This window comes from Pogona vitticeps, chromosome 3 (assembly GCF_051106095.1).
Source record: "Pogona vitticeps strain Pit_001003342236 chromosome 3, PviZW2.1, whole genome shotgun sequence".
In the NCBI taxonomy this organism is placed as follows: Eukaryota; Metazoa; Chordata; class Lepidosauria; order Squamata; family Agamidae; genus Pogona; species Pogona vitticeps.
This window is the reverse complement of record NC_135785.1, coordinates 100910112-100937311: the sequence shown is the minus strand read 5'-3', so window position 1 is coordinate 100937311 and position 27200 is coordinate 100910112. Positions and strand designations below refer to the sequence as shown.

Below are 27200 nucleotides of genomic sequence, written 5' to 3'. Positions count from 1 at the left end.
TAACACTCCTCCTAATTTTTAAATTGCCTGAACCCATTACACATTCCCAATGCATCTATACACTTTTCATGCTTTTGAGCACACAACGGTTTAGTCAAAATGTCTGCAATATTTTCTTCAGTCTTACAATATTCTAATTCAATTAGTTTTCCTTTTACAGCTTCCCTTACGTTATGATATTTTATATCAACATGTTTGCTCCTGTTTTTTTACTCTATCTGTTTTGGCCATTTGTATACAAGTGGTATTATCTTCCATCATTTTTATTGCATTATCTGTTTTACACTTTAAGTCTTTTGTTAATTGTTTGTACCAGATTAATTCAGAGCATAAATCTGATAAAGCAGCAAACTCTGCTTCAGAAGTTGAGATTGCTACAGAATTTTGCTTTCGTGATTTCCAACCAACTATATTACTTCCAAATTTTATGACAAATCCAGTCATAGATTTTCTGTCTTTTTCATCGTTAGCCCAGTCACTATCCACATAAGCTGACAGTTTTAAATTTTTTGATGGTTGCAAAGTTAGATGATAATTATATGTTCCCTTTAGGTATCTAAAAATCCTTTTTAATCCTTGCCAGTGTTTTTCACTAGGTTTTTCTATATATCTACTGAGTATGTTTACTGACGCCGCTATGTCCGGGCGCGTCCAGTTCGCTAGATACATTAGGCTCCCTATTGCTGAGTGATATAAATCTTTATTTTCAAAATCTTTACTTATTTCATCTTCCTTTTGAAAATCCACTGTCATGGGAGTACTCACATTCTTGCACTCTCCCATACAATATTTTTCTAACATTTGTTTTATTTTGTGTTCTTGACTTAATTCAAGTCCATGTTCTGTTTTCTTTATTTGTACACCCAGATAATTTTGTATTGGCCCTAGATTTTTAAATTTGAATTCCTTTTTTAATTGTTTTTCAAACAACTCTACTTGGCTCTGATCTTTTGCTACAAAACATAGGTCATCAACATACGCCAGAAGAATATTTAAATCATTCCCAACTTTTTTTTTTTTTTTTTGGTATATAAACAAGGGTCTGCTAGACCGTTCTTGTATCCTAGTTTTATCAAAACTTGGTGTAAACAATCATTCCAATTTTTAGCAGATTGTTTCAAACCATAAATTGCCTTGTTTAGCCTGTACACTAGTTCTGGTTTAGTACCCTCAAAACCTGGTGCTTTTGCCATATATAACTCTTCCTTTAAGTCTGCATTTAAGTATGCAGTTGTTATATCGTAGTGGTAAATTACATAATTTTTACTGACAGCAAAGGCAAGCGTTGTTCTCAATGTTTCAGATCTAACTGTCGGGGAAAATATCTCATCATAATGTATAAACCTTTTCTGTGTAAAACCTTGTGCAACCAACCTTGCTTTATATCTGTAGTTTCCGTCATTTTGCAATTTTCTTTTGAACACCCACTTACTACCTATTACCTTATGCTCTGGTGGTAGTTTGGTTTCAGTGAACACGTGATGTTCCTTCATGGAATTCATCTCCTCCTCCATGGCCTCTAACCACTTATTCTTCTCATAATCAGGAAGCTTCAAAACATCTTTATAATTTCTGGGCTCAATATAAACATTACACACTGTAATTCCACTCACTCCAAATCTATTGGGCGGCACACCCTTATTTGCCCTCTGGGACCTCCTGGGACCATGTGAATTTGTGTGTGTTTCTATCTGACTACTAGTATGTGCTTCCTCCTCTTCGTGTCCTTCCTCATCACTACCTTCTTTTTCTTCTTCTTCTTCATCATCTGTAGTAGCTCCTCCTTCTTCATCATCAGCACAGGACTCCATGCCTTGCTTAAGTGTTCCTGTCTGTCTTAATTGACTTTTTCTTTCGTGTAGGGGGATGTATAACTGTGAGTTTGCATGTACTTGGTCCCAGTTTTCCCCTTCATTAAAACTGGCTGACCTAGAGATTATCACACTTCTATCCCCATCAAAAAACCGGTATGCCTTTGAATTGGGTTCATACCCTACAAATGTCATTTTTCTTGTTTTATTTTTACCTTTTCTTCTGAGTTGTTTCGGGATATGCACCCAAGCCGTGCATCCAAACACCCTCAAATATTTTAAACATGGTTTCTTACCGTATAACAAGAAATATGGTGTGTCATCTATCGAGGAAGAATAAATTCTGTTAACCAAAAAGTTAGAGGTTAGTATCGCTTCACTCCACAGACCGTGACACAACCCAGAGTCTGCCAACAATGCATTTTTCATCTCTTGTAACACTCTGTTGCGTCTCTCAGCAACACCATTCTGAAATGGGCTATATGGGCTCGTTTTTCTATGTCTAATTCCCAGACTTTCTAACCATCTTTGAAACCTAGTGTTTGTAAACTCTGTACCTCGATCCGTTTGCAACTGCGCCACCTTGTGGTCAAATCTTCTCTCTACTGAAAATAACCATTTTCTAAATGTATCAAATACTTCTGTTTTAGATCTTAGTGTATAACAAAAAGAAAACCTTGTAAAATCATCCACTAGAACCATTGCATATTTCGCTCCTCCTAATGATGGAGGAAATGGTCCCATTAAATCTGCATGAACTAATTCAAATGGCCTGGTTGTGACTCTGTCACTTTTCCTCCCTTTTGGGGCCACATTTGTCTTGCTACTTTTACAGACATTACAGTCCAAGTAATTTTTGCATTCCTTTATGTTTACATCCCTGGCAAAATGTTCCATTTTCTGTAATGATCTAAAATTTACATGACCCAGCCTCCTATGCAATAAATGTATACAGTTATCATGTTGTGGTTTGTTTGTATGTATCACATGTGCACTTTCATGTGTCTGGCTCTTTAACAAGTACAAATTATTTTCTTGCTTCACTTTTGCAACTATTTTACCATTTTTCTTAATTATACACTCCTGTTTCTCAAAAGTGACAGTGAACCCTTGCTCAGCCAACGCTGATACACTTATTATATTAAACGACAATTCAGGAGCGTAAAATACCCCACTTATCTCAGTATTCAACGAAGGAATGTAAACAGTTCCTTGTCCTTCAACGGCTGTCTCTTGTGAATTTGCCATCATCACACTTCTGAGGCTGGTTTCATCTAAAAGACAAAAGAGATCCCTATTATTAGTCAAATGTACGACAGCCCCCGAGTCAATGAGCCACGCCTCAAATGTGTGGCTGCCGGGAACCTTGTCCCTCGTTCCTCTGGTAACCAAGGAGACCGGCCTCATGTCGTTTCTTTGTTGAAACCGTTTGGAGACCTTCTTCCTGCCTTCTTTATTGCTTGGAGGACTTCCGCTTTTGTCACAGTTCCGTTGCAGGTGATTGGTGGATCCGCAGAGGAAACAGGCTTTCGTCATCATCACCCTTCCTCTTTGTTCTCCGTCCGCCCGCCTCCTGGCCACGCTGCCATCAGCGTATCTCTGTCTCTCGTGGTCAGCACGCACGTGGCTTGACTTTTTGTTCAGCATTCTCTGTTTTAAATGCTGTTCCTCCTGGAGAATTCTGTTTGTCACATATTCTTCTGAAAGCTCAGTTTCTGGCATGCTTTCCAAACTTGTTACTAGCATGGAGTAATCGTCATTCAGAGAACTTAGCAAAATATAAACGCGCTGTTCCTGAGGGAAGACAACATTCATTAATTGCAGTTGATTAAACATGTCCTTCATATTTTTTAAGTGTTCCGAAGCGCATTCATCCTGTTTCATCCTGCATTGGAACAACCTCCTGGTAAGAGAAATCTTTGTGCCTGTCGTCTCCCTCTGATAAATGCCTTTTAGTTTATCCCAGACTGCTTTTGCTGTTGCCAGTCCTTGAATGTGGGTTAGAAGCGAATCTTCAATGGCCAAAATGATCGTGGCTAGAGCTCTCTCATGCTCTGCCTCTTCCTCCTCACTGGGCTGCACTGGGGGGGCTGTAACGTAGCGAAACAGACCCTCCTTTCTCAACAACATCTCCGCTTTAATTGCCCACGTTCTATAATTATTTTCATTCAGTCTATTTATGGCCAGGCCACCTATATTTCCTCCCGTGCTGTATGCCATCCTTGCAGCTCTCTGTATCCTTCCCTTCCCCGGGTTTACAGACGAACTGGTTTCACTATCACTGCTGCTTAGGCTCTCCTCCTCTTTCATTTACTCATTTACTCACGTTTGCAGCGCAGCGGAACGTTGCTGGGCGCATAACCTCTGATAAGGGAGTGTGCGTCTGTGACTTTATCTTGTCTCTCGCAGAGTAAAGAGCAGATAAACGCACACAACAGCTTCTTCTTTTCAGCAGTGTATTTACAAAATATATACAGGATATACATACATACAGCACTTCAGTATTCAGTATTCAAACCGGCAGCATGACATGCAGACATCAGTACACAGGAGAAGAGAATGACTGTACAGAGTTCATTTCTTAAATACAGTTCTGGCATCAGTCTGGTCCAATCCCGTCTAAGGTGACTTCATGCACACAGGTGTGGCAATCTTCATATTGCAGAGAAATTGCATCAGCCAGGGATGAAGGAATGACGTCATCTCAATCTTGTTCTGCACACACACATATTATGTTCAGGCTATATAAAAATTATATACCTTAACAAAAATGAAGTCCACTAAAGTCCACGGAATTTGGTGTGACTGCTGGCGTGACTACAATTAGGGATTGTAGTGGGAAAATCTTTTCAAATGCATTTGTTTTGAGTTCTTTAAAGGGGTTCTTTGTTTGGTTCTGGTTCCCACAGGTTCTGACACTTTTGGGAAACCCAACCGGGACCAGCTCTATTGGCTTAATTTGTTTTGGGTTTCTTATTTCTTAAATCCAGTTAACGCTAGGGGAGGGAATAGAAGACAAGGGCTGGGAGAAAGGGTGCAAAAGGGAAGCAATGACAGGAAAGCAGGGAGGAGAGCAGGGCTTAGGGAACAGTGGCAGCAGGGAGGAATTGACAGGAGAGTAGGGGGAAGAATGGGGCTTGGGCTAGCAAGACAATTACAGGAAGGAGGAAGAATGGGGTTTTCAGGGGGGAGGAAATGGCAAGGGAGTGGAGGGAGAACTGGGGCAATGACTAGAAGAGGACGAACATGGTGGTAGTCAGAAAGCAATAACAGTAGAGGAAAAGGCTGACATATATGGGTCCAATCCAGGTAAGCCAATAGATGATATTCATCTGTATGTTTGCACCCTCTTTTTCAGAATCCCAAATCTAATGGAGTTCAGAAGCTTTCAAATGGGAAGGCACAAAAGACAACAAAACAAAATAAAGCAGGAACCTCTTTGGTGAGTTTTTTTCCACATACCAATTAACCCAAAAGACCTGTCCCTAACCAGCGCTAGCCATCTTAAAAGTGACAAAAAAAATTCTTCCCCCTGCCTCGGAAAACGCAGATGGCTCCTTCTCCAAGGTCTGCACTCACCATAGTGTACCTCCTGTGAAGCTGTTCAGTCTGTTTTGCGACCTCATTTCTATCACATGTGTAGAGAACAAAAGCTTTATTCAGAGAATGAGAAAATGGTTGATCTGAAAATGTGAGGCAGAAGAACTGCCCAGCAGTTCTGTGAAATAGCCCAAGTGCCAACACAGTTGTTGTTGTTTAGTTGTTCAGTTGTGTCCGACTCTTCATGGCCCCATGGACCAGAGCATGCCAGACTCTCATGTCTTCTACTGCCTCCCGAAATTCATGTTAGTAGCTTCAATGACATTGTCCAACCATCTCGTCCTCTGTCGTCCCCTTCTCCTCTTGCCTTCACTCTTTCCCAACATCAAGGTCTTTTCCAGGGAGTCTTGTCTTCTCATCAGATGGCCAAAGTATTGGAGCCTCAGCTTCAGGATCTGTCCTTCCAGTGAGCACTCAGGTTTGACTTCCTTCAGAATGGATAGGTTTGTTCTCCTTGTAGTCCAGGGGACTCTCAAGAGCCTCCTCCAACACCACAATTTGAAAGCATCAATTATTCGGCGGTCAGCCTTCTTTATGGTCCAGCTCTCACTTCCATACATCACTACTGGAAAAACCATAGCTTTGAGTATGTTGACCTTTGTCAGCAAGGTGATGTCTCTGCTTTTTAAGATGCTGTCGAGGTTTGTCATTGCTTTCCTCCCAAGAAGCAGGCGTCTTTTAATTTCGTGGCTGCTGTCACCATCTGCAGTGATCATGGAACCCAGGAAGGTAAACTCTGTCACTACCTCCATATTTTCCCCTTCTATTTGCCAGGAGGTGATGAGACCAGTGGCCATGATCTTAGTTCTTTTGATGTTGAGCTTCAGACCATTTTTGGCGCTCTCCTCTTTCACCCTCATTAAGAGGTTCTTTAATTCCTCCTCACTTTTTGTCAACACAATACTCTAGTTCAATTCACCTTTTCTGATGTCTTAGTAAATAAGTCATGGACACCACAGCATTTGCTCTGTGTTGGCAGATGGTGCAAACAAGCGCACTCCACTGGAAAGTCCTTTAGCAGAAGACCCAGTGAAAAAAAGAGGAGACAAGAGTATATAAAAGTTGGCCTAGGCAGAGTGGGGCAAGATTTGGGAGGTCACAAAAGGACAACAAATTATTAGCTATTTGGTCCTTTTGATTGCATTTTTTTCTGCTAGGTCAGGTAAGAGGTGGTTATCGGCTTTTCTCCCTCAGGTGCCAAAATAGCCTCACCTTGTGTGCCACATATCTTGATTTGGGTGAGTACTGTATCTGGGTTTCCCTCCTCAGGCAGCAAAACATCTTGGGCTGGGCATATTTTTATCTCTGCACATTTTGACATGACCATAAAAGCAGTACCTTGATTTCCCTCCAGCAGATCTGAATGGCTATATTGCATGCATATTATTACCCCCAAGACCTAGTTCATGTTCCATATTCAAAAGCACAGACAGCACGGAAGATCTGAATCATTCCTGCTGGTCTCATGTAAATTGCCCTAATTCTACAATGCCCTTGCCTAATCCAGAGCATAACTGGCAGGAAAAATTAATGCAGATTGGAGCTGCTGTTGTGCATCACATCTCCATTTGAGTTCGCTGATCAGTGTCGTGCACAATTAAGGGTCTTGTCTTTTTCCTGAGAATCTGGTGACAATAATCACAGACTTTCTGCAACTTTCTGTGTAAGAATGAGATCAGTTGTGTGGTTTTAGAAACCAAGGTCACTGGTATTTGTAGCTCCCATATGCTAAAATATTTTTATATTTGTTAAGGAGGAGAGAGGACGACAAACCAAATCATAAGCAATTAAATGCACGCACGCACGCACGCACGCACGCACACACGTACGTACGTACGTACGTACGTACGTACGTACATACATACATACATACATACATACATAATCACAACAGAGCCAAAGTGTCCTAATAATACTTTTAAGCAAAATTCTGATTCTCCCCTTCTGACTTGTATTTCTAAAATAGGGCACTTTACAGATTCCATCCCTGTGGGGGAATGCCCCTCCCCAAAGTTGCTAAACTATTGACTTAATCTACAGTAGGGCAAACCCTCCTGGATGATGTCACAGCTGCTTCTGGGAGGAGCTACTGCCCATTCTTCTTCTTTCTCATAGGTGATAGAGAGCTTGCTTAATTGCTTTTCCTTAGGCCAATCATAATGGCATGGTGTAACCATTGTCCTATCTGAACTCTGTCAGCTATCTGTATACTGTCAACAGTCTGTGAGCTGGTAAGGTTAATAAAGGCAGTTGTCTTGTATCAGGTCCTCTCCTTCTAGTCGCCCATCAGGAGCACTGCTGGCAGACATCCATCCCTGTGAGTGGCTGACTTCTTTAAATTCTATTTGCTATTACTTGTGACTACATAGACTATCAGCCTGCTCATTTCATGACTCCAAAACATCCCCATCACTCTTCCCAGCCCAAAGCCCCATAACGAAGCCACATTGCAACCTTTGTGGAAAATGCAAAATGGCGGCTCATCTGACAGAACTCTTACTGCTGCCAACGATTGCCGTAGCAACAAAGAAATAAAATACTGGGGGGGGGGGGGGGTAGAAAAGAAAGAGACAAGTGCTGCTACCACCAGTGGAAAAGTGGAGTCTCCTTTCTGGGAACCCATTGGAGAATTTATCCCCCCACATTGTTATTTTGTGGTTGAGAGGAAAGAGGTGGGCTATCAGGACCCATGTTGATGCTGCCTTGTTGTAAGAAAAAGACTGGCCATTGTGGCTTTAGGATGATCCTATCTGCTTGAAGGAAAGAGATGAGCCATTGTGACTCTTGCTGAGGGAGGCTGACCATTGTGACTTATGCTGGTACTGCTTGCTTCAGGAAGAGCCACAGACTAGCCATTGTGATGCCATGCCAATGCTGCCTGCTTGAAGGAAAGGGACACATCATTGTGACTTGGCAGGAGTGGCATTGGACACCCAGACAAAGACTGGAGACTTTTATCAAGAATATTAAGGCAATTTGGTTAAACTATTTTCTCTGGGTTTTTTTTATATTTTCCACTTAGAATCAGTATTTGGTTTTAGAAAAAAATATCAGAAAGATATGGTGGGCTGGCAAATCATTGAAACTCTGTGGTCTTAAGTGATGCGAGAAAATCTTGCTTGATCATCTTCCTCTTTACAGCTGGGCATTTAATTGGTTCTTGAATAAAATAAGAGTGCTGTTCCCTTAGATAAGACTCACATGAGCATACTGAATATGTGGGAATGGAGCAGAATCAGTTCACAATGTGTGTGCCCTGCCCTGCCCTGCCCATATATTTTAACCTTGACCTTCAACTGAGGCCAACTCAAGCAATATGAAGGCAATTCACAGCAGGCAACTCTTCATCTCTCATTGCTCTGCTGGGACTCCTGGCTAGGGTACCAATTAGAGAGGATTTCTCAAAAGCTCAATTGAAAATCCTCCAGTTCTTTCTGCTTCAGGGTTTTATAATAAAGTACCAGGAGGAGAACTGGAAACTAAATATAAGTAAGCATCCCAAAGGAAAATCTCACCCACTAGGTAGCAGAAAGAAATAAAAAAGAAAGAAAGCTAAGGCTGTGAGAAGCTTCCCTGAGAAATGTTTTGCCAGTCTTGTCAAACTACCAGCTTCTCTTGAAAATGCTACAGATGTTTTGCCTTTTCAGAAGCTCCAACTTCACCTTGAACATAATTTTGGGCAACGTCTGGAGATTCTTTCATTATCCCTCAACATTTGTACCAGCCTTTCCCTTGAGTATGATACTTTAAATCAAGATGGGAAAATATTTAGCCCTTCAGAAGCATTGGATTTCACCTCCCAGAAGGCCCAACCAGCATTGCCCATAGGGAGAAGAGATGGAAGTTGCAATATAAAAATTTCTGGAGGACCAACACTCTCCTCCCAGGCTTCAAAGTAAAAAATAACATCCATTAGGGAAAACCTGGCAGTAAATGTGGAAATTGTCCCAAGGTTTGTTTACAAAATTTCTATAGACCTTTGTCAACATTCCTTTATATCAATCCAGTAAAGTGGCTTGGTTATGGTAACCCATCAGTGTAAACCTCTCCTCTCCCCTGCTCTGACTGCTTGTTGTTTACTTGGGTAACGGCCTCTTTGTTTTTGCAGCCATGGTTAAAAAGTATAAAATACTACTGAATATAAGCAAGGTGGAGGAGTTTGTGAACACATCTAGCCTACTCAGAAGAGCTTCCTCCCTAATTTTGATGAACTTAGGTACATTAAAAAAATCAAATAGAGATTTCTGCTTTTTTATTTCTTCAAAGTTGTTGCTGCTGAAGTGCTATTTTTGGACTATTTTTTAAGGAATATAGGAGTGGGAGTGGGTTTAAGAAACTATACAAAATAATGATGCTATCAAACTCGGAAGAGGTTGATTTTATCTTGAATTATAAAGCACTGTGTTGAATCAAAACAAAGGCCTAAGTTGAGAGGTGGGACTTGTCGTGCTGCTGTTAGCAGTTTCCAGAGAAACTTCTGGGGAAAGCTGGAACCACCTGATCTGGGGGCCCCTCAGAAAATGAAGGACCTAAGGAGAAACTAGGAGAAGTCTCCCTGAAGCAGTTGCCGAGCAACAGAGGATGAGGAAGCCAGGCAGCAACTTAGTATTTCTTTCCTCTGAAGAAATCACCTCGAGCACAGATCAGATGCGGGAGCCATCTTGGCAGTAAAGCTGTGAGTAACCCACCCCCCATGGAGGAGAGCAGAACAAACAGATACTGCAACAATAAAGTAAGTTGAAGTCTTTGATTTATGAACAGCTCCATAAAGTGGAAAGAGAAACTATTGTGCAGAATATTTGGCCGAAAGAAGGGAAGAGGTGGCTAGTTTGCTTACCAGTCCTGCTGCCTCAGAAGGCTAAACTAACTTCTGGGTTGCAGGCTGGTCAAGGCTGGGATTGCCAGATGTCCAGCAAAAGGAGGACATGTCCTCCTTTTTAGCCTAATGTCCAACATCCGGCAGGCAAAGCTAAAAACCTTTAAAATGTCTGGCTTTTGTCTATGTGGCCTTCCTCCTCCTCCTCCTTGTCTTCGTCTTACCCAAGGAAAAACAGATGGTTTGGAACTAAGGGGACATGGTAACAAGGAATTATTTTGTAAGGGTGGAAGTGAACCCATCATGAAATCATGCTGTATTCTACTTTTTGCAGGCGGAAATCCTGTGATCATAGGGCACCTGTTTCATTCGTTGTCTCGCCGGTTGCTAGGAAGGAGGCTGATGCCAGTTGCTCTAGTCAGGTAAGAAACAGGGAGAAGCAGCAGCACCCTTTAGAGCTCGGCTTCCTCCTTCATCAGCAGCCGTCGTGAACCAAAGGAGTGTTTCTGAAGAGAAGGGCATCTTTCAGAGCTTGGGAACCAGTGGCCTTCCAGGTGGTGTTGAAATCCAACACCCTCTATGCCAACATTACAGTAAATAAATAAAGTTTTTTCCAAAATCTGCTAATGGGGGACTGTAGAGCATCTTCTGGAGTGTCTAAGCAGGGAGATTGTATTTTTAAAGGAATATATTATTATGCAAGCTGGCAGCCCAATAATACCAGTCGATCTATTTTAACTTTGTTGGTGATATAATATTTATTTTAATTTTTTAACATGACTGTTTCTTGGTCGGTTCACTAAGAGACATTTATTGGCAGCTATTGTAATAAAATTGTATTGATTGTGGGTTTAATCCAGAATGATTCAAATGAAACTTTCAATACATCCTCCTCTGTCCTCTTTTTTGTCTTTCTATGTCCTCCTTTTGGTATCCATGTATCTGGCAACCCTAGTCAAGGCTGAACATCTGACTGACCTGAGAGAGAAAAAAACTGATCTTGGAAATATTACCAGGGTGATATAATATAATCACAGACTGGACTTTAAGCTGTTATCAGTAAGAAAAACAGATTGAAGGAAAATATAACATCACGCTGCCAAATTTCTCAACACTATAGACAGAGCTCCATCTAAACTTTGGAATGGTACAATATCCCGGGGGGGGGGAAGCTTTGGGAAATCCCCCTCAGAGGCTAAAGACTGTATTACACACTGGGAGAAGTTAACTCATTTCAAGGAGAGAGAGACATTGTTATCAAGGGTGGACTGTGGAACAGGAAAAAGCAGGACTGGAGGTTGACTGGACTTATGGATTAGTGGAAGGAACATACAGTGGATTATAAGGACACCTACTGGAGGAAAAGCTGAACGACAACCTTGACACATCTCTTATATTTGACTAAGGGGCAGGTTGGATTACAAATACATCTGACTTGATATGTGGAAACCTGTGGGGATTTTGTAGTCTAAAGTTCCATCTTGTGGCTATTAAGGGATACATCAGTGATGTTTAACATAATCATTATTTTAGTACAATCATGCATTCTCCTGTGATTCTCCTTATAATCATCCCATTGTTATGTGATTCTCGTTGTGCGCAGGCGTGGAATGCCTTAAGACTGATAACCACACGACGCCTCTATGGCCAAATTCTTATCTTATGCTAATTTTGCTTGTTTTGCGTGCTTAATAAAAACGTCTGGGGTGAAGAAGGGAGCCATATTCTTCATATTCTTCTTCTTCTCTACCGGTACCTGAATACTAACAAGATAAAGTCTGCAGTGTCTTCATTTATCAGAGATCTCTCCCTGGTTTTCATGCAACTGCTGCTTGGCTGGCTTCCAAGCAGGGTTCCCTGGGGATTTTCCCCACATTTTGGTGCCCCGTGTGAGGCAAGAAGCACGGGACAAGCTGAGCAACGCAACAGCGCGACTATTCACACTGCCCTCGCCCGGCAAGGGTTCCAGACGTCACACATCCGCAAGGATCCCGGGTGAGTGTTGAATTTGTCAAGTTAGACACCTAGCCTCCTGGCAACATGGGGAGCTTTGTATCTAATCTTCAGGAAGTACAGGACCTCCACTTCTTATTAAAAAGGAATGGTCACACGACCACACGCACAGAAGTGGAAGATTTAGTTCATACTATTCGGGATGTATGCCCCTGGATCCCCGAAGAAGGGACACTGGACCTCAAGGAATGGTCTAAAATAGGCAGCTGTTTACAGGGACATCCAAGAGTTACAGCAAAAGTGCTTTCTACATGCTGCAAAGTGCGTACTTGCCTTCAAGGCTTGGCACCACCACGGAACATTCTTTTCGATGAAGAATTCGAAAATAATTTGTTCAAACAACTCCCTCAAATTTTGCCTCCCCTTCCTCTCACACCAGCCCCCTCGGTTCCACTGCTGGACTCTCTGTCTCATTCTGCCCAGCCAACCGAGCCTCAGCCTGGGAACACCTCAGCATTGTCTCCCAGTCCTGCCGTTCATCAGGCAACTGAGAACAAAATTTCTAACTGTCCTTTAATGGATACAGTGGGTGCTGCTTTAGAAACTGCTTATCCTGGCGTTCAGGGAACACAAGCACAGGCACAGGGAGATGCCGCGGCAGTTTCTCATAGTTCTGAACTGCTCCCATATCAAGGCGTCCGCGAACTGCAACTCAGTCTCAAGGACAAACAGACACAGACTCTCCCGGAATCCTCATCCGCCCAACAGCCAGCCCCTAGTGACTGGAGTAGGGGTCTCCTTCCACCAGCAGAAGGACTTATTTGCCTTCAAGGATGGCAAGATTTAGCAACTAAGCAAGCAGAAATTAATGCTGTTGTTTCTGTACGTCAGCCAATTATTATTGGAGAAGGTATATTCGCTTCTGCTGTTCAAGTCCGTCTCATGGACGCAGTTCTCAGTCAGCCAAGGTCACATGGGAAATGGGACCCAGGGAAATGGGACCCAGGGCCGCCCCCAGGCCAAGAGAGAATAATAGGGGATCTGCAGGATTCATGTGATGTCACGGGCTGGTATACAAAAGAAGCTTTACAAGCATGCCATGTGTCTTGTGAGAAATCAGAAGGGGAGGAGGAAGAAAATGTAAGGGGGGCAGCCCAACAGGAGGCCTGTTTTGAACTGCCACAATGGGTCTATGTTTCTAAAGCTAAATGTGCCGCTATTCCTCAAGGCTACACTGTTCTGGTTTTTACATGCGCTGATTTTGTTTGTTTCAGCTTGAATGTTGTGCCAGGATTGATAACTCGCATGGCAAACATTCAGGTTTGGGGAAAAATCCTACTCAGCTGGACAGTCAGAGCTGAGAAAGATTGCCCCCCCACCTGGCCAGTAAGAGAGAAAAATGCATATGGGGTGGGAGGAGGTGAGCCAACTCCTTAAAGCGCTTCCCCCATCACCTTCCAATCTGGAGAAAGCATTGTTACTCTCAAGCCACTTGCAACATCCTGGACACTATGTTCCATGTTCTTCCTAGAACTACAAATTCTATCACACCTTGCATTGCTTAGCAGTTTCCTGAATATCTCAGCGTGATGGGACCTATAATCTCATCCACGGATTCAGTGCAGCCTGCTAGGACATAAAGTCTGTATTGTTCTCTCTTCCTCTGTGAAGTAGCAAATTCAAGGTCCACACCTGGCGCAATGCCCAGACTTCTTATCAGCGATTCTGGGCGTTCTGCCAAGAGAATGCCATTGTGTTCGGACAGTCTAAATGGAGAATCATTTGGCAACCTACAGTCTTCTTGCAGAAGGGTTTTTGTGCAGCCCACAGAAAAAACAACAGACTGGACATAAACTTTTGCATCTATACCATTGAGATATCAATTGGGCGCATCAGTTTTGGTATTGTCTACAAATGATCTCTCACGGTTGTTCTCTGCACTCCCTGGTCGTTCTTCACCTGTTATTGTTATTGTGGTAACTCCAGCTGACATCATCCTTATCACTGCATCAATGAAGGCTTCTTACAGCTGATCTCTCAACAACTTCATCTGCAAGCTGTGGCTCGCCTGCCTACTGAGAGCATTCCTCTTTCATGTGCTATCTTAGCTACGCCATGGCTATCAACTGCAATTCTCTACTGACAAGACTCCTGTGTTAAAGCAGTTGCAGATTTGTTCTGCCAAGGCATCGTTCCAGATGTTATCACAATTGTCAGGGATGTAGTAACTCTATTTTTCTTTTCTGCAGGGTGATGCTGAACTCTCCAAAAGACAAGCGCCTGCTTTCCTGTGTTTTTTATCAATTAACCACTTGTTTTTCCACAGACGCTTTTTTCAGATGGTTTGCCTTTCCAAGGTGTTGTCACGTGGCAGCATTTGAACTTTTTTCTAATGATGAGTTTAAGTTTGTTGTAGACACACGTTTATAAGCTTTTTAGGCATTTGCTTTTTTAATATCTGTCTCCTTCCATAGATAAGGATTTGTTTTCACTGTTTTCCTGACTTTGTTACTTTAAAGCAGAACAGCATTCTGTTCCATTGCCCATATATGTTCCCACCCTCAACTTCCGGGATTTATTACTGAAGGGAATGCTGTTGCTGATTCAGCTTTCAAGCAGAATTCATGTGCTTTAGTCTTTTTTCTGATCCTATTTGCTTCTCATGACATGTTTCATTACTCTGTAAATATGTTTCACAGAATGTTTTCTATCCCAATGACTCAGGCAAGAGACATTGTAGTTGGCACGTGGATGTCACACAAGTGCAGGTTTTTGCCTAAATTACATTTGACTGTGGATACATTTTCTGGGTTTATTTGGCATCTCCTCTTCATGGAGAGACTGCAAGACAAGTTATTCAACATTACATTTGGAACAATTGCTGTAATGGGCCATCCTAGGCCTGCAGACTGGACAATGGACCTGTCTATATATCATCTGCCTTTCAAGAATCTTATGTTCAATGGGGACTATCACTGAAGCATGAGATTCCTTTTAATTCCACAGGGCAAGCAATTGTGGAAAGCGCACACTTAATCCTTAAATTTCTTTTGCGAAGCAAACCTCAGGCAGAGGGGTTTCTGGGTCAGATTGTTCCTATGGTTGTTGCAAAAGTTCTGTATACTTTAAATTTTCTGCTTTTTCCTCATTAACAGGGTTCACAACCCAAGTTAAAGTTCATTTCAGGACAGAATGTTTACCACCTGAGTGGTAAGGGATCAATTCTCTTGGTCACCTGGGGATAAGGATGCTGCAGTCGCACTGGACAAAGGCGCTGTTTGGATCCTGGCAAGATGGTGTGGATCTCTGCCATCCGACTCCTAGGACTGCTTGAACTGTTCTTGGTTCCACGTATTTCTGCTCCGGACAATCAAGGCAATTCTTGGGTGCAACATGCTCAGTATATATTTGATGTTCATGGACAGAATGTTTCTCTTTTATATGAATCATGAGCTCACTGCCTGGTCTTATTGATGATCCAACCTTAATTCTTGCCTCTTTGCAAAGTATTTCAGAACATGGTCAATCTGAACTTCTTTTCCATGCTGTTCCTCCTACTTCTAATATTTCAAAGGTTCAGTTTACGCACCACATCTGAGCTTTCTGTTTCTGTTGTATTCATGCAGGGAACTGGAATGCCAAGGTTCCAGGTTTCACTTGATCTGGACAATGTTTTAAAAGAATGCCTCCCTTAATCCCAATGGCCTAGAACATTCCACATTGGGATGGAAATATAGTGGGCACCCAAATCTTTTTACAGGTGCACTCACATTGAGGTCACATCGAGGCATTATTGCACAAGAACAGGCATAACATTTTGGGTCTGACTTGTCGCCTGGAAGAAAAACAGTTAATGCTACTACATGAATCATGGTAGCTCTGCAGAGTGAAATAGACTAGTTAAAGCAGCTTTCAGTTAAAGCATCGCTAATTGCTTGCACATACTTATACTATGTTTTATTGTAATAGATACTCAAAGTATTATTTGCTTCCATAACTTGCAGCTTTCAATTGAGCATATATTAGTTGATTTGAGTGATACCATTATTACCAATAATATTAAAACTTCCCTATGGGATGGCTTTGCATACTACTAATGCATGGTATTATTTTACTGAAAATTTGTATTTGCCTTATGCTTGTTTTAAACAATGTATTCCTTCATTAATTAATGTTTTCTCTAAGTGATATCAAACATCTGTACAATCAATGTCTTTATCTGCTACGCAATTGTATCAATTCTAATATCATGTGTTCCTTTCTAGAGTAGGTGATTTTTATGGTGAGGCTGATGCACGATATACAGGTTGAGATGACATGGCTGTTGCCCTCCATCAATGAAGAGCTTCCATGGACTCAGGAACCATCAGGAGTCTTACTGGCAGTAACTTGCTCATCCAAAATGAAATACAAACGGAGGGAATGTGGGGATTTTGTAGTCTAAAGTTCCATCTTGTGGCTATTAAGGGATACATCAGTGATGTTTAACATAATCATTATTTTAGTACAATCATGCATTCTCCTGTGATTCTCCTTATAATCATCCCATTGTTATGTGATTCTCGTTGTGCGCAGGCGTGGAATGCCTTAAGACTGATAACCACACGACGCCTCTATGGCCAAATTCTTATCTTATGCTAATTTTGCTTGTTTTGCGTGCTTAATAAAAACGTCTGGGGTGAAGAAGGGAGCCATATTCTTCATATTCTTCTTCTTCTCTACCGGTACCTGAATACTAACAAGATAAAGTCTGCAGTGTCTTCATTTATCAGAGATCTCTCCCTGGTTTTCATGCAACTGCTGCTTGGCTGGCTTCCAAGCAGGGTTCCCTGGGGATTTTCCCCACAGAAACCTTTTTGGGATTCTGGAACATTGTACTGAGGTTGGAACTATACAAATATTGAGATGTAAACGTTGGAGATCTTTTTTAGCTTTGGTCTTCTCTTTAGATTGCATGGGATTCTGGCAATAGAGGTCGAGAGACATATTGACTCTGTTAGGCTTCTTGAGAAGAAGGAACATTTTTGCCACAGTTGTATTTTAAACTGCTGGGCTGAAAGCTGATTTGTACATTATAAAACCTGTGTAAGGGTTGGAGGAAGAATCTGGGGGAGGGTTTTGGTTGTTGATTAAAATAATGGAAACGTCTGAAAGAGCATGTGGTAGATTTGAGGGTTGGTCAGTTTGGTGAAGGATACATAATAACTTACACAAAGTTCATTCAGAGATAGCAGGAGAAAAATTGAGATATTGAGATTGAAAAAAACTTGAAATGGCCTCCAAAAAACCAAAGTTCCATATGCCAGGAACTTCTCCAGCCCAGTCTCAAAATATGGGAAACTAGTGGCACAAGAACCAGACAAAGAATAGCAGACTACCATGCAAAACTTATTAACAGGAGGATTTCAACAAGTAAATGAATGTCTCAACCAAATAGCAGATCTCAGATGCCAAACAACAGATAGCTGAGAATAAAACAAAGACACAAGAACTTGAGGAAAAGGTGAAAGGAACAGATGCTAAAGTGAATAAAACTGAAGAAACATTAAAGGCAGTGCAGAAGGATCAAAAACAAGGTGATGACATTAATTATGCTAGAGATGGAGAGAGCATTGAAGATGCTTAGATTTCAAAATGTGGCAGAAAATGAAGGAGAAGATCTAGAGATATTAATGAGTAAGGCTCTGGCTGCAGAAATAGGGATGGAAGCAGCCAAACAGCAACAATTTATAGAGGCAACATATAGGGTGAGCTCAGCATATGCACGAAGAAATAATCTCCCCAAAGAGATCTACATGAGATTTATAAAGAAATCAATTAAAAACAGGGTTTTAAGAGCCATCCAAGATAAACAATTGATAATAGAAGGCAGAAAAATTAATGTCTTAAAACATGAAAGCTTTTGATAATCTGAATTGGAATTTTATGCTATAGCAATTAAAGGTACTACAAGTGGGAGAAAGATTTTTGAAATTAATCAAAGCAATCTATACCCAGCAAAAGGCAAAAGTTAGAATCAATGGAGAGCTGATGAAAGAAATACAAATACAGAAAGGTACGAGACAGGGATGCCCACTCTCTCCACTACTATTCATTCTTACTCTAGAAATATTAACCGAGCAAATTAGAGATAAAAAGGAAATAAAAGGACCAAAGTAAGAGGACATACTTTTAAGCTCCAAGCTTTTGCAGATGACCTAATCATTATATTGGAGGATCTAGTGGACTCAATTGAAGACCTGATGGAGATGCTGACAAATTTTGGTGATATGTTGGGAATGAAAATAAAACAAAAGAAAACAAAAATACTTGTTAAAAACATGAGAGATCAAGAACAACAGAAATTAATAGAAAGGACTGACTTTCAAGAACAGAAGAGAGTCAGATACTTAGGGATTCAAACCACAAAGAAGACAAGGACATTATTCAAAGACAATTATATGAAGTTAATTAAAGAGATACAGAATAGCTTGGAGAGATGGGATAAATTACAGCTAGCATTGATGGAAAGAATAACAACCATCGAAATGAATGTTCTACCTAAAATTTTATCTTTATTTCAGACAATTCCCATAATATTAAAACAGTCATTTCCCCAAGAATTTAATAAGGTAGTCATGAGATTTGTTTAATAAGTTTTTTTAAAAAAACTGGAATTAAAATCAAAGCAATCCAAATGCCAAACAAAGAGTATGTTTTGGTCTCCCAAATTGGGCATTATAGAGCCTGTGTATTAGTCTAGATAAAGGAATGGATAACTTAAGTAATGATAGACCACTCAAGTTGGAAGGACATGATCTACAGTTAGGTTGACATGTTTTTCTATAGTACAAAAAAGATAAAGAGTAGAAAAGTTTCAACTCACACATGATAAGAAGAGCCTTATTAGGGACTTGGATTTAGCAGATCTACCAAAAAACAAACAAACACCAGTCTGGGTATCATGTATAGAGGGCTTTTACACAACCTAACCTCATGACAGAGGCGAAACCTTTAAGATACCAAGATTTATTAAAAGAAGAGTTAGAAACACAAAACATATATCTAGACTGGTGGTCTAGAGCACTGGTTCTTAACCTTGGGTTACTCAGAAGTTTTGGACTGCAACTCCCAGAAGCCTTCACCACCAGCTGTCCTGACTGGGGTTTCTGGGAGTTGCAGTTCAAAAGCATCTGAGTAACAAAGGTTAAGAACCACTGGTCTAGAGCACAAATGGAATTTAGGTACACAAAAGATAAAATATAGAGCTTTTACATGGAACAAACAGTATTTGATAAATTTTTGTTGGGTTCAAATGAGAAAGCACTTAAGAAAATGTACGACTTTCTGCTCAAAACCAAAATGCAAGATGAGTTTGTAAAAGAATGTATGATTAGGTGGGCATAAAATATAGGACATAATGTTGATATTGATCAATGGTTGCATATATGGGAAAAATAATATAAAGCTCACAAAATCAGTAAATTTTGAGGAGAACTCATAAAAGATGTTTTATAGGTGGTATATGACTCCAAAAAAAGTCAGATTTATACAGAGGTGTCATATGTATTGAAAGTGCGAAACACAAGAGGGAAGCTTTTATCATATGTGGTGGACTTGTAGAGAACTGAAGCAGTAGTAGATAGCAGTACGTACTTTGTTACAAAAAATATTGCTTTGTAATGTTCCACTAACACCAGAATTGTTTTTACTGAACATTATACCAGATAATATAGATAAGACAATGAATTATCTAGTCATACTGTATATATAATCACTGCAGCCAGAATTCTTTATGCTAAGAATTGGAAGAAATCGGAGATACTGAAACAAGAGGAGCTTCTCGAGAAGATATGGGAAGCGGCAGAAATGGATATACTATTGGAAGTATTGAAAGACTGTCCAATTCAAAAGGCAACTGAACGGTGAGATTTATTATATAAATGTATTCGCGAAGGCTTTCACGTCAGGGACCTAATGGTTGTTGTGGGTTTTTCGGGCTGTTTGGCTGTGTTCTGAAGGTTGTTCTTCCTGACATTTCGCCATTCTCTGTGGCCGGCATCTTCAGAGGACTGGAGTAGGAAATGGACTGGAGTAGGAACAGAGCATGGACAGAGGTCCTACTCCAGTCTTCTGAAGATGCCGGCCACTATTATATAAATGACTTGCGTGAGTAGGTAGAGCTTCAGTAACATAGAATTAAACTAAGATGTAACTGAAAGTAGGAATCTGAAAGGGCAATCAAATGTAGAAAGGCAAAAATATTGGACTTGATATTGCAACACAAACAGGATTTGATGACAGTACATTTTGTGTTCTCCTCCCCCCTTATTTTCCCCCCACATCCCCGTTTACCTTCTGTATTCCATACCTTATCCCCAGCTTTAATATAAATAAATAAATAAACAAACAAACAAACAAACAAACACAAAACAAAGGCCTAGGTTGTCTAGTGGTCTCTTCATATGGTGATCTACAGTCTGCCTGTGAAATATCTCTAAGAATGACAAGGGAATAATTATTTCTTCTGTCTGCTCCCGGATGCTCTGAGCATGGAAGAGCTGGTAAAGGCCTAGATTCATTCATTGTACTGTGCACCTTTCATTCACAAACACTGTGATGGATTTGTCTGGGCCTTTTCTCCCACAGTGGTATGGCTCAAATTAAAAACTATCCATGTCCTCCACTATCATGGAATACATGATACTGTACTCTACTTCCTTGGAGTTAATGTTAACTGTATAAAGCTTGAGTCCCTTTGCATTACCTGACATTTGGAAGCTCCAATTAAAAATATTAGAACAAAAGCTTATTTTTAAATTACCGGACTCTGAAATGATGCAGAGTATAATAACTTATAATTTTAACAGGTTGTATATATGTATAACTTGACATTTAATATTTTCCCTCTCTTCACATAGTCAGGGTTCTATACCAACTAGTATCTACTTGGACATTCTTGACAAGCCAAAGGTTTCTCTTCTAATATGTTTCAGTTTGTTTTATGTTTTAGTCCATATTAAATAAGATGGGTTTTACCATTCATACGTCTACTAAGCTGTTATACTTAGCTTCCACAACTGAATAGCTTTTTGTTATCAGTGTACCAATTAAAGCTGAGATGACAGATTTCTAATAACTGACTTCACCTGACACTAGGGAAGCACTTTGGGATAATTAAAAGATAGGTCCCAATTAAAAGGGAGAGATAATAGAAGCAAATAAAACGTTGATCCAGTCATTAAACAGTATAGGCCAGTATCCTATTCAGTACTGATGTGCATCCAGATGGTCTGCCCAAATGGTGAAAGTTGCCACAGTGACCCATTAAATTATTAGTCCTGCACAATCAGGCACATGACTGCTACCTTATAGATCACCAAGGTAGCTTCCACAACTGGAACTCTGCACACACAAATACTCAACAGGATACTGGCTGTACAGTCAGTTCCAACTGGAGTAACACAATATCTAACCATCATAAACAGAGGTTTTGGGGCATTCATTCAGATAATGTATTGTTTATGACTTTGTTTGACCCAAAGGCTGAAATCCATTAGCAAATCACTACCAGAGTAGGCCCATTGGGTCTATGGAACTTACATTGGTGTTGACTCACCAAAACCTTACTGATTCTATGGGCCTACTCCAGTTGTAACACTACTGGATTTTGTCATTGGATGTTTACTTGGATTACTGGGTTGGCTGAGTGTTGACTTTTTTATGATGGACCTTTCTTATTTTATTTTCTTGTGTTTTTTTAACTTCTGTGAATTATTTTTAATGCTGGATAATACTTTTCAAACTTTTTTGTAAAAAAAAATGGGAGCTTTTTTCTGCACCTAAGAATCCTGAACTCTCCTTCGGTAGATACACTTTCCCTTTATTTCTGGGAATTTACAATGTTTATGTTAGCTGGAGTGGAGAGGACACAACGGCCTTTAATGTTTAATGTATGTTTTCTTGCATTCTTTAAAAAATTTGGACTGGAGGGTGTTAGGAGACTTAATTGTTACTTTGCTATCATTAGTGGTACTAACGTATCTTTCACATTGCTTAATATATTGTTATAAGGCTTAAATAGTTTTGTACTATTTCATATATTACTTTTATATTGACTTTAATGATCACATTATAACTGCTTCATTTGCTATGATTTAAACATTAATGTTATTCCTCTATTTACCACAATCTCTTCTTTGCTTTTATTTTTGTATTAAAATCTAAAAGTTTTTACCACTTGGCTATAATTTCAATAAATTTTGTATTTATTTAATTTTCACCGTGGTACTTGTTTAATGATTTCCAGCATGGTGTGGTGGACAGACTGAGGCACTAGGATTTTGGGGGACAGAGTTCAAATCCCCAATTGGTCATGGGAACTCACTGGGGGATTGGTAGTGGTAAAATTACTCCTTGAATATCTCACATCTCGAAAGTCCTATTGAGCCCACTATAAGCCAGTTCAGACTTGATAGCACAGAACACACATACTTTTTAATAGTTTTTAATCATCACTCTCTATAGTCACCCTCTTTGAAGCAAAAGAGGACTCTGTTCTTCAGCTACCATTTTAATGTATCTTCTCTAGGGATGTGAAAATCTCTCAGCCTCATTTTTGCCGCATTTCTGCAAAATTCACTGTATTTTCTTCCCATCCTTTTTTCATACCAGATGGTAAGGCATCGAGCACGATCTTGTTCGGTTGCCATGATTGTGTATGGGCAACCACAAAAGCAGTAGGAATCACTTTGTAGACTTTCTGATTCACCCTCAGTTGTCATCTTGTGCTCTTGATTGTGTGTGTGGTTGATTGTGTGGTGGACAGCAGGCAAACTATGAAAACTGCTTGCATGATGGCCTTTATATGCACAGTTTTCACAACAGGATCCTAGCTATTTTTTTTTCTTTGTGAAAAATTGTTTCATTCTGGGATGGTTGGACAGCTCGGCGAGATAAGTATCTGTTCCGTAGTTCAATTTCCTGCTTTGTGTCCTGGGGGAGAAGCCAGCCTATGAAGCCTTGGGCAAGCTCTACAGTCCCAGGATACACCCAGAAGAAAGGAATGGTAAAGCATTTCTTAATACCCTCTACTTAGAAAACCCTGGCAAGGTTGCCAAATGTTGAAATTAATCTGACAGCCCTTAATTATTTTGCAGTTTCCCTAATAGACACACATTTTTCATAATGTATACATTTTACATGTTTCATCCAATAAAGAAAGTACATTTTGTATTTTTGAAAGATATACTTTTTCTGTAATGAACATTTATTTACATTTGAAAACTGGAAGAGGGGAGGAATCTTGACAGTTGTGGCTCCTACCAAATTAGGAGAACCGAAAGACATGCATGAACATTTGGTGGATGAGACAATGGAAAGAACCCATTCCATAGCCTGAGCAAAACTCTATAATTCCTTGTTCTGACTGGCTAAGCTTGTCACAGTCTTCAACCATATTTCCTGGTGTAGCACAGACCTTCATGTTCAGGCACACATCTATTTCATGAGTTTTAATCAGCTATTTGGACTTGTTGTACAACACAATTTTGTAATTCTATTGCATTTTATTATTGCATTTAACTGCTCTGCTGCCTGAGTGGTGTATAAACATTAGAAGGGCAGGATAGAAATGTTGCATAAAATATATAAAAATGAGCTTATAGACCACAAAGTTTGTAAATTCATATAAAAACAGTTAATGTGAATGTCTCTTCCATCTCTAATTTGGGCAAAGCAGTCGGACTGAAAAATTCAGCTTTATTTGTTGCCAGTAGTGCCGTCATATAACTGTAGATGATTGATTACCAGAGTCTAGGGTCCGTGACACAATTGTGTTATTCATTGTGCGGCACATCATGAACTACAACAAAGCCCAGTTAAATAAATAATATACTGCCAAAGGGGCGGAACAAAAGAATCATGGCTGTGAAGTGGAAAGGGAACTACATTGAAGAGAAATGGCAATAATATATATAACTTTAGAACTGCAGAGCTGACAGGGAACCCTATGGATCAGCGAGTCCAGTCCCTGTCAAGGAGGCACAATGGGGAATCAAACTGTGAACCTCTAGCTATGCAGCCAGAGGCTTTAAGACACTGAACTATCCATCAATTCCAATGTTCATGTGAACATTGATTATATATGAATGTAGCATGAAACTCAAGAGTGTGGTCACACGAGGAAATAGATCACAGTTTGGACTGCTTGCGAAACAGTCTGGTGTGATCTATTTCCTGGTGATCACACACCACACTGGGAAATGTTCTCCATCCTGACCCCGATCAGTGCCAAAGCTGGGTCTCCATGATTTCTGCTATTTGGGGCTGTGTTGAAGCAATTTCCTGGCAAATGGAAATGTCACTTTAAGGTAGATCACTCCTATTAATGCGACCTTTTCCAGGGCAATCAGGCAAGTACCTTTGCAGCTGTCTGACTGCACCCTTGGAAAAAGGGAAGATCAATGAAGGTGAGTTGTCATATGTAACCATGGATTGACATTCAGTTTGGTGCACAATCAGACTAGCTTTCAGTGGATGGTTTGGACAGAAGGCTCCAGATTTGTCTCAGAGTGTTGTTGTTGGCAGAACTGGCAATGAGAAACAAGGCACTATGGTGGAGGAGTGTATATGATTGGCAAGGAAAATCCCTCTGATGATCAGGGATTCATAACAGGAAGCAGTATGTTGAACAGAATTTGAAAGTCTACAGCTTTATCTCCTACCAAAGAAGCATGCGTTTCGTTTTGTGTGATTCTGTTTTCTTGGGGAAAACCTCACAGATGGTGTCTTGCAAGTATTCCACTCCAATCATAAGAGCAATTTGGAACAATTTGTTTCAAATTAGTAAATTCTCATATACAGGCCATGCAAATAGCAAAACATTTTCCCTCCCTGCTAAACAATGGAGAAACCAAAATTAAACATGTACAGCAGATGCTGCCATGCTGTTGTACTGCCTCATGCGTCTTCCACATTATTCACGGCAACTCACTGGGGTGAGCTTGCCCAAGATGCACACTTTCCAAGACTGCATGACTTCAAATTTTAAAATGTTTGTTTATCTCCTTTTGAGTGGTGCAACATTTCTTAATGTTAACTGGAGAGCCATACCAAGCTTCAATCAGCATTTCAACACAAGTCATATTTTGTTCATCTTCTATCCTGAAAATATTTCTGTATCAACATTTGAGACAGAGACCACCCATCTGCTTGGTTTTACAGTGAAAGTATATCTTGTTGGCCAGCTGCTGCCCAGCTGAAATTTAGCATCAGCAAGGGCTCTGCAGGTTTCAAAAATAGACAAGGGATACCTCCAGGCTATATACTAGAATACCCTGTTATACTTGAAGGCCACTCTGCCCTCATCCCTAAAGACAAACTTAGTACTGTGTCCAGTAACGCACTGGACATACCTGGTACAGATTTACATTTTCCTGTTCTTTGAATCAGGTTTCAGTTCTATGCATACCAATTATGGATCAGACACAGACTGTCATCACCTTTCTATAGCTTGATCTTCAACAACAGCATCTTAAAGCTTGAGATAGCTCAGTGGTTTAGAGCTCTGGCTGTGGAGCCAGAGGTTGGGAGTTTGATTCCCCACTGCGCTTCCTTGAAAGGGGCTGGACTTGATGATCCACAGGGTTCCTTCCAGCCCTGCAGTTCTAAGATGATGATGATGACAACATGCTGTAGCTAACTGCAACTAATTGATGAGATGCTGGGGTGCACCTTGATTCTGCAGTTAGGTGCATGACTAGGCATATAACCAAAAACCCTGTGCGCCTTGTCAATTTGCTGCAACAAGTTACACAAACATTATATGAACAATATAACTGAACAGCCTTCGTTTCTTTGGCTGCTTCTTGCCTGCTCAGTAAGAGAAGAGCTTGAGTCTGCAGCAGATGGCAGAAAAAATGGAGCCACCACCCAAAACTGCATTCTTGTTTCAAGTTCACTTTCAGCTATTGTAATGTACAGTGGTGCCTCGCTTAGCGACGTTAATCCATTCCAGGAAAAACGTTGCTAAGTGATTTAATCATGAAGCGATTTTTAAAAGCCCATAGAAACACATAAAAACGTGTTTAATGTGTTCCTCTGGGCTTAAAAACTGACCTTATGTGAAGATCCTCCATAGCGGTGGCGATTTTCGGTGCCTCTAAAGGGAGGCAAAACAGTGGGTGGCTGTTTTGTTTTTCCAGCGTCCATTTTGGAACCGCCGATCAGCTGTGCAAAAAGGGTCGCTTTGCCATGATTGCTGCCCCGCGATCATCGCAAAGCGATTTTTCCCTATAGGGGACATCACTAAGCAATCGCTCTGGCGATGGCCAAAACCCCATCGCTAAGCGATTTCATCACTCAATGGAGCGATCGCTAAGCGAGGCACCACTGTATACTGGAACATTTGCCTGCTTCTATCAGCTGGTGAATGAATGAATGCAGCCAACAAATTAATGAAGTGAGTTGGGGAAGATACAACATCTTGACATCTTCACACCCTGTATATTGTACAACCTATTATAAAGAATCAAGACAGAGTTTTCAAGAGGATCCTTCCTTCTGCAGCACAGAGATGCCATTTTTTTTTCTGGCAATGTGTTGTTCTGTCTGCAGCTGGTTGTCTGGTACGCAGGTGAACAACTTGTAACTCTCCAGATATTGTTGGACTGTAATTCCCATCATTCTTTAGCTATAGGGCCAGGGTTGACGGGAGCTCCAGCTAAACAACTCCTAGACGGCCCATTATTGATCAAATAGGCAAATGGTCAATATTTCCTAACCAGCTCACAGAAAATGACTCTATAAAAAACTGGTAATGAAGAACTTTAAAAAGCTTTTCTTAACTTTTGCAAATTAAAGAGTTGTTGAATTCTTTTTACATTCCTGTAGCTCCAATGATGTGAACTAAACTTGTTGTTGCGTCTTAAGAAATATAATGAGAAAAATTCATTCATGCCACTTAAACAAGGTCACTCTTACGTTTTATAGATTTCAGTACAAAGCATTGCCAAGAAGTTCTAGGAAGAACTCAAGCTATA

At 40.5% G+C, this 27200-nt stretch overlaps 3 long non-coding RNA genes across 3 annotated transcripts; 1 reads left to right on the top strand and 2 right to left on the bottom strand.

Moving 5' to 3' along the window:
- Positions 1–4799: 4799 nt before the first annotated feature.
- Positions 4800–22441, top strand: LOC140705882 (uncharacterized). The gene is made up of 3 exons (XR_013543839.1): positions 4800–5253; positions 9520–10649; positions 19943–22441. It is a non-coding gene; the product is annotated as an uncharacterized LOC140705882 (long non-coding RNA).
- LOC144588328 (uncharacterized) lies at positions 10504–19155 on the bottom strand. Its single transcript, XR_013543840.1, has 2 exons — positions 17033–19155; positions 10504–11677 (listed from the first exon to the last, which is right to left on the bottom strand). It is a non-coding gene; the product is annotated as an uncharacterized LOC144588328 (long non-coding RNA).
- LOC144588330 (uncharacterized) lies at positions 14414–17024 on the bottom strand. Its single transcript, XR_013543841.1, has 2 exons — positions 16029–17024; positions 14414–15866 (listed from the first exon to the last, which is right to left on the bottom strand). It is a non-coding gene; the product is annotated as an uncharacterized LOC144588330 (long non-coding RNA).
- Positions 22442–27200: the final 4759 nt, after the last annotated feature.